The sequence below is a fragment of the Dermacentor albipictus genome, chromosome 10 (genome assembly GCF_038994185.2).
Source record: "Dermacentor albipictus isolate Rhodes 1998 colony chromosome 10, USDA_Dalb.pri_finalv2, whole genome shotgun sequence".
Lineage (NCBI taxonomy): Eukaryota > Metazoa > Arthropoda > Arachnida > Ixodida > Ixodidae > Dermacentor > Dermacentor albipictus.
In genome coordinates, this window is record NC_091830.1 from 6,186,231 (window position 1) to 6,200,989 (window position 14,759).

Genomic DNA, 14,759 nt, shown 5'->3' on the forward strand with positions numbered 1-14,759 from the left:
TCCCTTAGAACCCATCCTTTTTTTAATTCTTTCGCAGTCCCGTGAAAGGGCCTTTGAGCGGGGCTCGCAGCCAGCTGAGGCATCCATTCGCGGATGGTCACGACCGCGGCCTCACAAAGGCTCGAGGTGTCCACAGATCCGCGCTTTCACGGCCGCCGCAGGTTTGATCGCCGCCGGGGCCTGCTTAGCCCTGCCATTGGCTACTGTTTCCTCTTTCACGCGCATCCCGACAAACGAGCAGGATGCGTGTAGAGAAAATGTTGCCCTCGGCCCCCGCGCTGGGCCGGCCGCGGCAGCTGCACGTCGTCCAAGGGCCGACGAGCGCTCGTTCGAGACACCCTTCCTCCGCAAGCACAGCCCGCCAACCGAAATATCCATCGCGCCGTGAAAAGGGGCGCCGCTACTACTCGTTTGCGTCGGCGCCGCCAACGGCCCAAGGATTGTCCGACCCCGCGGTAAAACAGCTGACCGGTCCTCGGCGGTGTTTGCCTCGGCGAGGAGACACACAGCCACGGGCTTGCACGTGTCCTTATTTGCCCGCGGCAAACGGCGGTTTATTGCCCGCGCGCTCTTGTTGCCTGGTCAATGTCGACCGAGGGGCTCCTGTGCGCGTCTGCACCGGAGCGAACGCGAGTCCACACGCGTGATTTCCTTCAGCGACGACGTCTGTCCGGCTCCGCCTTCAGGTCTAAACGAGACCGAACAGTCATCTGAATTTGTTAACCGGCGCCTCCAGGTGGCACCGCCTCTCTCTTTAAAGAGACTCCGTCCAGTTGAAATGAGGCGCACTGCTAAATAGAACATGCATATCCAAAAATACTGGTCCGCAGGTCACCAACGAGTCATGTACCGTCAAGGTACATATAACCAGCACAGTTGGACGAGCCGGCAGGGAACAGGAGGAGGAGGAGATTTCAGCGAAGAGAAAGGAGGAGAGCCCGACCTGGAGAGCTTCTCTGATCTGCTACACTGTAAACGAAAATAAACCCAGCTGAGAGTTTTTAAGAGGTGATGTGCCCCAAAACCTCCCCTCCTCAAATATTTACTCCGATGTATGGGAGCAAAACAGCGCCATTCCCTCGTTTCACTCCGCTGGCTAGCTGCGGGAGTTTTAACGCGACATGACGCGATTTTACTCCGCTTAAAAATCTTGTTCTCCCGTGAAACTCCGACAGGGAGTTTTAGAAAACTCCCCTCCGCCGGTCACGTGGCGCTTCCCATGAGGCTGTGCGCCTCGCCAGCGACCGGGCGCGTTCGGCGGAGCGGGCAGTGCTCATGGCTGACGGTTTGTTTACGTCTGTGAAGTGTCGTTCCGTGACGGCGTTTCGTCAATTTGTTTCCCGTATCTCTTTCCAGAAAGTGTTATAGGCATGCCTGAAGCTCACTGTATCTCAGCTTCAAGTACATTAGCTGTAATCACTTTGCTGACAACGATGATTGCAAGAGCCACGTTTTCAAGTGCGGAAAAAGGCTTAGGTATACCTCGAAGCTGCTCACTGGCTCGTGATGTCGGTTCACGTTCTGACTGTGTTTTCGTGCTGCGTCACCCTGTCTTGTGTTCTTCAGTACGTGAAATGCGACTTCTATGTCCTTTTTGAGTACATGCTGGCAACGTCCCGTGTAGTGTTTGAAAGGACCGCGTAGCAATGGCAACAGCAGCCACTGTTCGAGCGACGACATCCGTGCTAGTCGCGCATGAATGGCGTAACCCAAGTTCGTTGCGGTGCTGTGTTGCCAGTGAAAACGACCGGAGTGCAAGCAACTGTTTTTATTTATCTGTGAACGGATATCCTCGCCCGAAGAAAAACGGTAGGACATAAGTATGCGTGCTGAAAATAAAGCTTCTTATTGAGCGATGTGAATCGAATTGTTATCGCGCATATAGGTTATGGTCACGTCGTTGCTTCCGATATTGCATTAACATTACGCTCTATCCGAGACACTGATTTAGACGCATGCCTGCTGGCTCCGAGTTTAGCGATTCACTCGCCAGATCAGCGATGTAGCTCCTTTTCGAAACCGAGACAGATTGCTTGGACGCAGAGCAAGTAGTGCGGTGTATAAAATGTATGTCTGCGCATTTTTTGGTGTCACGTCGGCTGCTGCGGGTCATGCTCACACGTAATAATTTCTTGCTACGCTTCCACTATATCGCAAAAATTTAATTTTGCTATGCAGCACATGCACTTACATTTTTCTTGCTTACTGTACCTAACGCACTACTTTTTGGCCGCGAACGCCGGCAGTGTGCGAAGTCGCTTCAGCACTCACAGACTGGCATGATAATTTTGAAAAATAACGCCATTAACTTTTTTCTCTCACTATTTTGAATTAACAGTTTTGTGTTGATTAAGGTATTCTGTTAATTTCAAAGAGGCAGATCTCGTATAAACGAGCATGTGAGTCTTAATTCTGAAAACAGCACAGCTGCTCCCTAGGCGGTTTCGAGGCACACAGTATCGTGGCTATATATACTGGCACCGTTGCTTCTTTGAGTATCGCGTGTACGTGTGATGTCTTTCAAATTTGTGCATTGGGCGTTTCTGGAATGTTTATGTATGTTATGATATATGTGCTTTCATTGACTTGTTTCGTCGAATTTGACGCGGTCTCGTGGGCATATTTCTAAATTTGACCAGCAGCCTCTGCATGTAAACATGATCGCGCAAACTCACGCGATGCCTTTTTCGCCTCTTTTTATACTCCCGTTGCACCTCGAAAAAGCTCCGTCAATTGCAAAGCAAAAAATAAAGAAAAGACAGAAAAAAACTCCCATAATTCCACGCAAAAATTCCGCTCGTACGGAGTAAAAATTCTACTCCGATCATACGGAGCATAATAAACTCCGAACCGGGGGGTCGCTAGAGGACAAGCAGTATACTCCCACCTCGGAGTTATTTCCGTTTACAGTGTATACACTTCACAGGGGTAAGGGGGAGAAACAAGGAGGGACAGGTGACTGTGGCTATACAATACCACGAGCTATCAATACACAGGTTGTCCAATACGCTTATGTGCACTACATGCGCACTACGCACAGTAGCAATGTGTCCATACAAAACGTTCTCGCGCAAGCACATTTCACACAGTCTTCACGCAACATATATGTTCTAGAGACGAGCACCTATGCCCGTCTCGCATAGAAAGAACAGCGGGAATTCTATGGTCTGGTGGGCGTCGTCAAACCGTCGCAATGTGCCCTAAAATCTTATCCTTGCATGAGCAGGGCCAGGAGTCTAGAAGGTCAGCAATAAAGTTGGGTTCCCTTCGCTCTGCCGCATATTGAGTGCACCCTCAAAGTATGTGGTCTACAGCCTCTGGAGTGTGATGGGTGTGGTATAGTCAGGGTACCGTTACCATCATTATATTGAGAAGGTATCGGCGAGTGTACGCGACGCCGAGCTGTAATCGATGGAACAGTGTTTCCTAGCCTCTCCCCAGCCCAAGTGCAAGGCGTACACGCAAACCAACGTCAAGTCCACGAAGGCGCTCATGTCGATGGTCGTGGGATCATCCGATTGCCGCGCCGTAGAGGCTTTTTTTTTTTAGTTAGAGAGAGCAAAGCGTTGATTTAATAGCGAGAAAAATTAACTGCTATAATCTCCCCGTCAGTGTGTGTAATGTTTGCCTCTGCGTCAGCCTGTTAATTTCCAGATATTCCACAATGCCTAGGTATCCACTGCAGCACGATAATATGCCCATATTTAGAAGCCTCGGTAAGCAGAGTCATGTTGTAAATCAGATCGTTATCGAACGTTATCCTTCAGAAATAAGAACGTTAACCCTTGCTTCATATAATTGCATATCAGTTGCAGTGCCGGCATGGCATAACATAATTCCGCGCATGTCGTGAGGCTTTGTTTTACTGGGCAGCGAGTGAGTGAGTGAAAACTTTATTGAGCTCTAGTAATTGTGTTCTTCTGCGGCTGGGGCGGATTCTTCAGGGGAATCTTCCGCCTCGTGTCCTTCCCCCGGAGGTCTTCACCCGCTGCTTCGTCCGTCCTCTATCGCAATGGTAACGGCATCCCTCAGTCCACGGCTCCGCTGGTTTCTGCTGACCGTCGTGCACGCCGCACTAGACCTAGCGAACTGTTTCTAGAACACCGGACAGCTCAGCCCGTGGTGCCATCGGGTGGTCATGTCCAACAAAACATCGGGTAGCCTGTAACGGGGACGCAGCGCAGTGGGTATCCGTGAATCGCCTTGTGCGTGCCGCAGACGGTGTATGGGCACTGTATATAGGATACATAAATGACGTAACCAAATGCACAAGTTACATTTATTCTCTCATAAGAAAGCTTACATGTCAACTCATGTTACAGTTCGTCTTGCAGTCTTGCAATCGCGCTCACTGCCTGTTCGTATGCCGCGTGGTAAAGGACGGAGGCGAATCGGAGTCGCGCTGTGTTGCTGCCCGAGCCTCCTCACGTAAATTCCGGATCCTGCATGTTGAACGCGAGGGCGCCGTCGTCGAGTAAGTGGGAAATTTCTGCAACAAAGTGCATACTTGTAGGCATTGTTACTTGTAATGAGTATCAGTAGGAATTTCACAAATTGTATCTAATTATGCCTACTGCGGCTTAGTGAGCTCTGTTGTGGCTCAGGGTGGCGTTATAGGGCAAGGAATCCACCAAGCGCATTGACTGCTACGTCAGGTTGTAAGAATGAAGGAATATGGGTTTATTGGCTTAGTTACCACGGCTCTAGTTACGGAAGCCCACTCCACGCAGGAGCAAGTTTCACGTCCGAGTTCACATCAGGGGTGGTATTATGTAGGAGTCCACCTAGTTCACTGTCCATTTCGGCCGCTGCTGATTGGCTGGGGCCGCTTGACTCCTCCTCTCTTGTACACCTGCATGCAATCAGCAGCGGCCGAAATGGGCAGTCCACTAGTTGGACTCTTACAGAATACCCCCCCTGGATTCGCAGGTTACGATCCTGCCGCATATCCATACAATCGGGCTTCGGAGGCGGAGGGGTGTTGCGAGCATGGGCGTGGCATCGCAACGGAGTCGACGATTGTGATTTGCTGTTGGACAGTCTTCAGATTCCCTAGTCGATTCGCCGAGGGAAGACGACGGTATGAAAGGCGGAGACTTTTCGAGCAGTGGCCAGAGGGTCTTGAGGGGGTATTCTGTAAGAGTCCACCTAGTGGACTGTCCATTTCGGCCGCTGCTGATTGCATGCAGGTGTACAAGAGAGGAGGAGTCAAGCGGCCCCAGCCAATCAGCAGCGGCCGAAATGGACAGTGAACTAGGTGGAGTCCTACAGAATACCACCCCAGGGTCGCAGTCGTTGTTTGGTAGCATTGGATGGGACTCTCACCCCATTTGATCCTTAGTTCAGGCTGTCAGGTAATGGTGGGGTTGGTGGCCTTTTGTTGACCCGTCTAGACTCGGTGTCCATGCTGCGTTGATTTCTGGATAGGCGCTGATGGATGGGCGGTTGTTTGCCTTGTGACATACATACAATTAACGGCTTCGTAGTGTTGAGACTTAACAGCTCTCTCAAACGCGAGTTCTGCTACTCGAATCGACAAAGGTACTGCCGAGATACGCGTCTCTGAGCGCCTCACGCGAGGCTAAATTTAGTTCCGATTACGTCATGCATGGCGCGACAATGGCGCCCTGTGCACACGACACATTCATGATCGAGTAAGGGTTCCTAATTGCTCTACACAACGATACCGAAGTAAAGCGCGTGAGCGGTACGGTTGCAAAGATTTAAGCGATGATGCTGTAACATGTTTTCGTTACTCGCGGTGTTATCAAGCGATCCCCTCTGACCGATTTTGAAGAAGTTTCGCGTCAAAATAATGCCCATACTCATGCGGAAGCGGACGAATAAGTTGATTGTGTGAAAGAAACATCCCGTTTGCGAAAAACATCGTTCCTTGGTATTCAGGGGGCTTCTGTAAACGTATAGTGTTCAAATCATTCTAAACGCTTTCAGCATTGTACTGCGTAATGGCTGCGTTTTATGGCTGCTTGTCTGCGTGGCGTCAACTCATAAATACTTCTTGAAATCTTTTAGCTTTCGTTGTGAACTAACCGGTGGCTTCTTTCGTGTCTAACTGTCTTTTTTGGGGCCAATCCCGCAGTTACTGCTGTCTAACACAGAGGTGAGAACTGACGCTGCGCCTCCGGTCGAAGATGGAGATCGTCTGAGACGATGCGCCCCCGGTTGCATGACGCGGCACGGGGTGGTAGAGCGCCCGCCTCAGCTGCGGGAAGTAAAATCGTGGTGTAGAGAGTCTGCCTCGTATGCGGGCTGTACGTGGATCAAATCCTGGTGCCGCCAGAAACCCACCGTTTCGTTTTTCTTCGTTTTTTAAATTGGTAGACATGTACCACTACCTGGAGCTCGGTTGTTTACATGCATGGGTTTTTCAACTCGAGAGGGGGACCTATAGAGATTGGCGAATGTCTCTGGACGCGCCTTCTCCCACCACAGCTTTGGTGAAGTAGTCGAGCATCTGCCGCTGTTGTGGGAGACAGACGATTGGTGCCGCCTGGTATATACTGCCGGTGAAATAGGTACAAACGCGCCCCCGGCCAGGTGCTCGGCAACTACGGGAGGTCCAGATGCTGGTCTAAGGACACACGTCTATTGGGAAGTGGGCGCTATGAGAACGCCAGATTCCTTTTACCACAGGAGCAAAGGACGCGCGGCTTGCCTGCGGGAGCTCAGTGGCTATGGTGTTGGGCTGCTGAGCACGAGGTCGCGGGGTCGAATCCCAGTCACGGAGGCCGCATATCGATGGGAGCGAAATGCGAAAACACCCGTGTACTTATATTTAGGTGCACGTTAAGGAACCCCAGGTGGTCTAAATTTCGTGAGTCCTCCACTACGGCATGCCTCATAATCAGAAAGTGGCTTTGGCACGTAAAACCCCATATATATATATATATATATATATATATATATATATATATATATATATATATATATATATATATATATATATATATATATATATATTGCCTGCGGGAGGTGTGCTTCGATCCCCACCACCGGACGCCCACCGGCTTATATAAGAGGGGTGCAAGCACCTATCCAACCCCCATCCCACCCTCCGCCCCACCCTCGGCCAGACGTCCGGCTTTCCAGGGGTACATTGCTTGGGAGAGGTTCGCACGTATACATAAACCTCTATGCTTGCTGTGCAAGAACCACGACAAGCACAACCCCAAACAACTCGCAAAAAGAAGTCTGGCGATAACCCGCCGCGTTAGTCCATTGGCTATGGCGTTGTGCTGCTGAGCTCGAGGTCGCAGGCTCGAACCCGGCCGTGGCGGCCGCAAATCCAAAAACGCCCGTGTATACTTAGAGGTGCGCGTCTCTTCCTCTAGCCCGGCCGTCGCTGCGCACGGTGCGGCTGAGCGCATGGGTGCCCTATCTTGGGGGTAATCTGCAGTGGCGAGCAGAGGTACTCTCGCGCGTGCTGGGTTTAGGCGTGTCTACTATAGTGTTGAAGGTCGCTCAATCTCAAGTTTCGGAGACGCGTTCAAGGGAGAAGCAGCACAAAGCATTCGCTCGCCGCTTCTGCCGCTCTTCATCACGCCAGCGTTGTGAAGGAAGTGCTCGCGGTCATCGAGTAGGATCTGTTTGTTTCCTGTACGCACGCGTGACACTATGCTTCTTAATTTACTAAAAGCGAAGGCCTACTGCAATTTATGGTTATGAATGAACCGATTACCCCCTCCCATCTCCTTCTCTACACTCTAAAAACAGTTTGCACCCTTTGGGGTGTATAAATAGTCCCACAACAATAGTCGTCATCTGCCTTGCTTGCGTTTCCTTTATTGAAAACTCGGCGCTGGCTACTTTCCTGTCGAGAATGCTGTGTCACACTGATAACGCGCATGCAGTTCGTGACTGGGAAGTACCGGGCTCGCAGCGTTAAAGAAAGGAAACGCGGGCAAAACAGATGACGAGTATCGTTGTGGGACAAATATACACCCCAAAGGGTGCAACTGTTTTTAGAGTGTATCGACATCGATCCGACCCTTACACTCTAAAAACAGTTTGCACCCTTTGGGGTGTATATTTGTCCCACAACAATAATCGTCATCCGTCTTGCCCGCGTTTCCTTTCTTTAACGCTGCGAGCCCGGTACTTCCCAGTCACGAGCGGCATGCGCGTTATCAGTGTGACGCAGCATTCTCGACAGGAAAGTAGCGAGTGCCGAGTTTTCAGGAAAGGAAACGCAAGCAAGGCAGATGACGATTATTGTTGTGGGACAAATATACACCCCAAAGGGTGCAAACTGTTTTTAGAGTGTACTGTCCTATTTACATATGCGGACCAATCCCATTGCCTCTTCTACACTCTTAAAACTATTGCACCCTTAGGGGTGTAAATTTGTCCCACAACAATAACCGTCATCTGCCTTGCTTGCGTTTCCTTTCCTGAAAACTCGGCGCTCGCTACTTTCCTGTCGAGAATGCTGCGTCACACTGATAACGCGCATGCCGTTCGTGACTGGGAAGTACCAGGCTCGCTGCGTTAGAGAAAGGAAACGCGGGCAAGACGGATGCGCGCTTTGTCCTCAGCTAAAGAAACTGCTTGGAATGACCATCGCTAAGAAAAAGGAAGCAAACTGGCGTTTCGCATGGTCTAAAGGAGGCAAGGTTTTCGCGCGCAAGACAGAGGAGTCGCGCATAGTGCGAATTGCGTGTGAAGCGGATCTTCAAAAAATTGGTAACTAAAGACAGTATAGGAAAGCGCGTTCGGTCCAATTTTATCTTTTCTATGGTAACACCCAGGGACGTTGTTGCCCCTAAACACAGCGATTGTATTACCTTTCTACACTGCAATGCGCAATCTGCGTGTGCTAAGCATGACCAGCTCACTACACTTTTCAATTAATTTTCTTTCCATTTTCAAGTTATCATGATTACCGAGACATGGTATGCGTCTGAAAACGAAGTAATGTGCCTGCCTGGTTACAACACCTTCTTTGTCAACAGACCTTCTCGTCGCGGTGGTGGCGTGTTGCAGCTTGTGTCAGAGCGCTTATCGTGCAGTTTGCTCGATGACTTTTCCATAGCTACCGCAGATTACGAAGTTCTAGCACTAAAGTGTGGAAAATGCGTGTTTGTCGCTGTATATACCGCCCCCCAGATGGAAACACCAACACTTTTTTTTTCTTTTTTGGAAAAATTACTCAGCTTTGTGTCAGTAAACGAACTGCGCCTTACTATGGGAGGAGACTTAAACATCAATTTTTTACGCCAGACACCAAAATCTTCTGAATTGAGAACGATTCTCGAGTCATATCACTGCACTAATGTTATTACTGAACCTACACGCATCGGCCATCTCTCTGATAGTTTAATAGATGTATTTGTAACAAATTCTTCTGAACATTGTACAGATTCAGGTGTGATTGTCACTAGTTTATAGGTGACCATTTACCAATTTATATGTTCTGCCGTTTTAATCACTGTTTTAAAGATACACATCACGCTGATACATTTCTCGTACAAGAAATCAAAGGCAAAACATTAGGGGAATTTCGCACAAAAAGTGAAAATATAAACTGGAGCTTTGTGCTTGAAGTAAGTGATGCAAACAACGCTTACAATACGTTTATAAGCATTCTGAAGGAAGCATATACTTGCTGTTTTCCGTTTAAACAAGTAAGAAGGTCCACTAAAATACGCAAGCCATGGGTTACGAATGAGTGCCTCAAAATGATTCGCGAGAAAAATTTATTATATGCTCAATTCGTGAAAACAAAGGCCACTAATGATCTCGCAGCATTCAAGAAATGCCGCAATGGTGTAACTAAACTTTTGAAAAACACAAAACGTGCATACTTTGAACATCGGTTTAATCAAGCAAATGGTAGAAGCGAAACAGTCTGGCGTGAACTTAACAAGCTTTTAAGACCAGACCGTGAAGATGAGTTGGAAGTTACTGTGGGTGGCAAATCGTTAAGGGGCGAAGAGCTAGCAAACAGCTTTAATGACTACTTTACTTCTCTAGCCTCAAGCAATTACAACAAAACAGCAATTGAGTTTTTGGGTGTACTACCCAATAAAAGTTCAGCCTTTTTTGAGCCAACGTCTCCGGAAGAGGTTTTCTTAGTTTTCATGTCCCTGAAAAACAGCAAAGCGCGTGATATTGATGGGCTGCAAATAACACCCATTAAATTTGTGCTCGATCTTCTGTCACCTGTCCTCACTCATATATTCAATATTGCTTTATCTACTGGAGTCTTTCCCGAAGCAATGCAACATGCCAAAGTTACTGTACTTTTTAAATGGGGGAACAAAAACGAATTTTCAAATTACAGACCAGTTTTAGTATTACCTGTAATTTCAAAAGGATTAGAAAAAATTATCTGTAAAAGGGTTACATCATTTTGCGAAAAACATTCTATCATATCCAAGCAACAATTTGGTTTTCGAAAAGGAATGTCGACAGAGCTTGCTTTACTGTCACAAAAAGAATTCATTCTTAACGGTTTTGAAGATAAAAAGATAACAATAGGAGTTTTTATTGACTATTCTAAAGTGTTCGACCGGATTAATCATTTAATTTTATTTGATAAATTACGACATTATGGGTTTCGCGGCACTCCATTAGCACTTATACAGTCATATTTAAGACATAGAAAGCAGTGCGTCTCAATTAAATCCCACCAATCAACCCTTCAAAAAATTTTGCAAGGAGTTCCGCAAGGCAGCGTTCTTGGGCCAACATTGTTCAACATCTACATAAATGACATCGTTCACATAAGCAAAAAAACACACTTCATAATTTATGCCGACGACAGCAGCTTGTTTTTCCAGTCAACTAGTATGGCTTACCTTTCGAACCTGGCAAATAACACCCTGAGTAGTTTACTTAATTGGAGTAAAACTAACTCGTTGGAAATAAATAGTACGAAAACAAAAGCTATTCTGTTTGCTCCACCACAGAAAAAAATTGATAGAAACATAATGTTAACGCTTGGTGCGGAAAGGATAGAGCTTGTAAAAACAGTAAGGACTCTGGGAGTAGTTTTTAATGAGCATTTATTGTGGGATGATCACGTCGCCCGAGTTTCAACGTCTTTGGCCAGGGCTTGTGGCATACTATGCAAATTCAGACATGTTTTACCCCCTAAAATTAACCTTTTAATCTACAACAGCCTTCTTGCTCCTCATATAAATTATTGCAATCTCGTATGGGGAACCACTTCCCAAACGAATCTTCAGAGACTACTAGTCCTGCAGAAAAAAGCCGTTCGCAATATTGTAAATGCCTCTTACGATGCTAATACAGCTGCAATATTTCGCTCCCTTAATCTGATTCCCGTACAGCATTCGTACGAAACAAACCTTGTTTTAAAGTGCAAAAACAGTCTTCTATACAACAACACATTTTTCTTAGATATATGCAAATTAACTTTCCCCACACATGTACCGTACAATATGAGGCAAAAGAATGCTTGGCTACTGCCATTTTCAAGAACAAATTATGGCTTCTTTAGATTAGAATATCGCGTACCGAAGTTACTAAACGCCTTACAGAATGTTGATATAACCCTAAATGATATTTCTAGGCGAACGTTGACAGCACAACTTTCGGAATACGGCGCATTTACGTGGAACCAGTGACGCAAACGGTTGAGCAATGATTAAAATGACTTATATAACGGTATTTTGCTTATATTTCTTGAGTATACTTTGTACAAAAGCATGTTGCTGTACTAAATTATACCCTTATAAGTGGTTGTATAAGTTACAATGGCAAGTTTCTGAAAAATGAATGTTTTCACAATGTTTAAAGAACAATGTTTCAGGAAAATGTTATAAATGTACTTGTCTTTTTTTCTATTGGTGAATATGTGCGCACTTCTGTCTTTCTCTCTCTCTCTCTCTCTCTTATTGACAAATTAACAGAAAGTTTTTTGGTATGAGTGTGTGTATATGCATATATGTACTCTGAATGTCTGTATCAATCTGTGCCTGTTGCCAAGAAGAGGGGCAAGGACCTAGTCAAGCTGCTGTTTTGCAGCTTTTTGTTCTTGCCCTAGTGTTCTTTTTCTGCTGTAAAAAAGAATGCTGAAATAAAATGAAATGAAAAAATGAAATGAAATGACGATTATTGTTGTGGGACAAGATAAGCCCCAAAGGGTGTAAATTTTTCTAAGAGTGTATACTGCCTGGCTGTTCACCAGTCGGCCTCCTATCCTCACCCTTCCCTTTCCTTCACCACCTTGATAGCATTTCCTGTCGGCAATGCCATCATGCTGATAACACGCGTGCCGTTCGTTACTGGAAAGTACCGGGATCGCAGCGTTAAAGAAAGGAAACGCATCAAGGCAGATGACGATTATCGTTGTGTGGCAGAAGGGGCGCTCCAAATTGGGTGTAAACTGTTCTTAGAGTGCTCTAAGAACAGTTTACAGATGACGATTATCGTTGTGTGGCAGAAGGGGCACTACAAAGGGTGTAAACTGTTCTCAGAGCGCTCTGAGAACAGTTTACACCCTTTATAGTGCCCCTTCTGCCACACAACGATAATCGTCATCTGCCTTGATGCTTTTCACATCACTTCACATCACTTTATTACCTTAAAGACCCCGGTTAGGGGGTATTACATAAGGGGTGGGTTTACAAATCAAGGTTACAGAGAGTGATCTTCATGAGAAACAAATGTAGTTATGTTGTCCGCAAAAGTTGATGAACACGTGATGGCTGCAATGTTCCGGGGAAGGCCATTCCAGTCCACTGCTGTGCGAAGAAAAAATGAGGCAGCAAAAGTAGTGGTGCGAGCACGTGCGCGTGCGATTGAGTAAGGATGGGACGTACGGGGGGATATGCGCGCCGGTGGGATGATATACGGTGCTTGATTGAGCGGACTGTGGAATAATTTGTGGAACAAACAAACACTGGCGATGCGGCGACGCACAGAAAGATTAGCAAGATCAGTTTTACGTTTTAGGGATGATATGCTTATGTCGTATGAATATGAAGAATGGATGAACCTGGTGGCGCGATTTCGTACAGATTCTAGTTCGTTTCTTAAGTATGCTTGATGCGGGCTCCAGATGGGTGCTGCATATTCTAGTTTCGATCTGATGAGTGATTTGTACGCGAGAAGTTTTATGTCTGATGGTGCGTGACGCAAATGACGCTTTAAAAAACCGAGGGATCTGTTCGCGGATGATATGATATTGCTGATGTGTGCGTTCCATGAAAGGTCAGAGGATAAGGTGACGCCTAGATATTTGTATGTTTGAACTTGTTCGACAGTGGAGTGGGAGATTAGGTATGAGAATGATAGGGGATTAAGTTTGCGATGAAAGGAAACGAGCTTGCATTTAGTAGGATTAAGCTTCATTAACCAAAGATCACACCACTGTTGTACAAGGTTAAGGTCATGTTGGAGTGTAGTTTGATCAGAAATCTTTGTAATTGTGCGATAGATGACACAGTCATCGGCAAATAAACGGATATGGGAGGATACATGTACAGGCAGGTCGTTAATATATATGAGGAATAGGAGGGGTGCGAGTACAGATCCTTGGGGGACGCCGGATGTTACAGGGAGGGAGCTGGAGCGACTAGTTTTAATTGAAACAAACTGGGAGCGTTTGTTGAGAAATGCTACGATCCATGCGAAAACGTTAGGGTGCAAATTCAGCTGGGAGAGTTTTAGTATAAGGCGTTTGTGTGATACTGTGTCGAATGCTTTAGCGAAGTCGAGAAAGATTGCATCGGTCTGAAGGTTGAGGTCGAGATTAGAGTGTAGATCATGAAGAAATATGGCAAGTTGCGTTTCACAAGATAAACATTTACGGAATCCATGCTGGGAAGGATGAAAAAAATTGTTAGTGTCAAGGAAGTGCATAATGTGAGAGTATATGACGTGTTCCATAATTTTGCATGGGACGCTTGTTAGAGAAATGGGGCGGTAATTTAGCGGGGATTGTTTGTTACCTGATTTGTGGACTGGAATGACCTTGCCCTCTTTCCAGTCGTCTGGTAAGATTCCTGTTTCAAGTGAAAGTGAAAAGAGCATCGAAAAATACACTGCAATAATTTCTTTAGTATTTTTTAACAGTTTTGAGTTAATGTCGTCGACACCAGCCGATGATGAAAGCTTTAATTTGTCAATGAGGGATGAAATGCCAGCGACAAAAATTTCAACAGGGGCCATCATTGGCAGTGTCGCAGTAGGTGGCGTAGGAAGAGGCAAGTCGGCTTCTTCAGTGAACACGGATGAAAACGCGATGTTAAAAGTGTCAGCACAAACGGCGTCGCTCATAATTTCGTCTTTATCGCTTGAAAGTGTGATGTCATGTGTTTGATGCGGGTTAATGACTTCCCAAAATTTTCTAGGGTTAGTTTTTAGAATTTTAGCTAAGTCGTTATGATAAAATGTTTCTCGCGCTTTCTGAATTGCAGTGTAATAAGCGTCTTCCGCAGAATGGTACCTGTCCCATGCACTCGGACTTCCATCACATTTCGCAGTACGAAAAAGGCGCTTTTTCTTATTTTCGAGTCTTTTTAAATTTTTACAGAACCATGGTTTATTTTTATTGGCAAGAAAGCTCGCCGTGGGGATGAATTTATTAGTCAGGTCAGTAAGTTTGTCTTTAATCACTAGCCAATTGTCATTGAGGGAACGGATACTGAAATTGGATTGGAAAACAGGCAGAAAATCTCGTAATTCATTATTGATTGCTTCATAGTTAGCCTTATCGTACAAGTGAATTGTTTTGCGGAAGACGGGACGTGTTTGGGGGACGAAGTTAA

The 14,759-nt window shown here is 46.3% G+C and overlaps 1 protein-coding gene across 2 annotated transcripts in view; it reads left to right on the plus strand.

The window, feature by feature from the left end:
* Positions 1-14,759, plus strand: part of betaCOP (coatomer subunit beta) — a 164,309-nt gene that overhangs the window by 110,681 nt on the left and 38,869 nt on the right. The gene's annotated exons all lie outside the window — the stretch shown is intronic.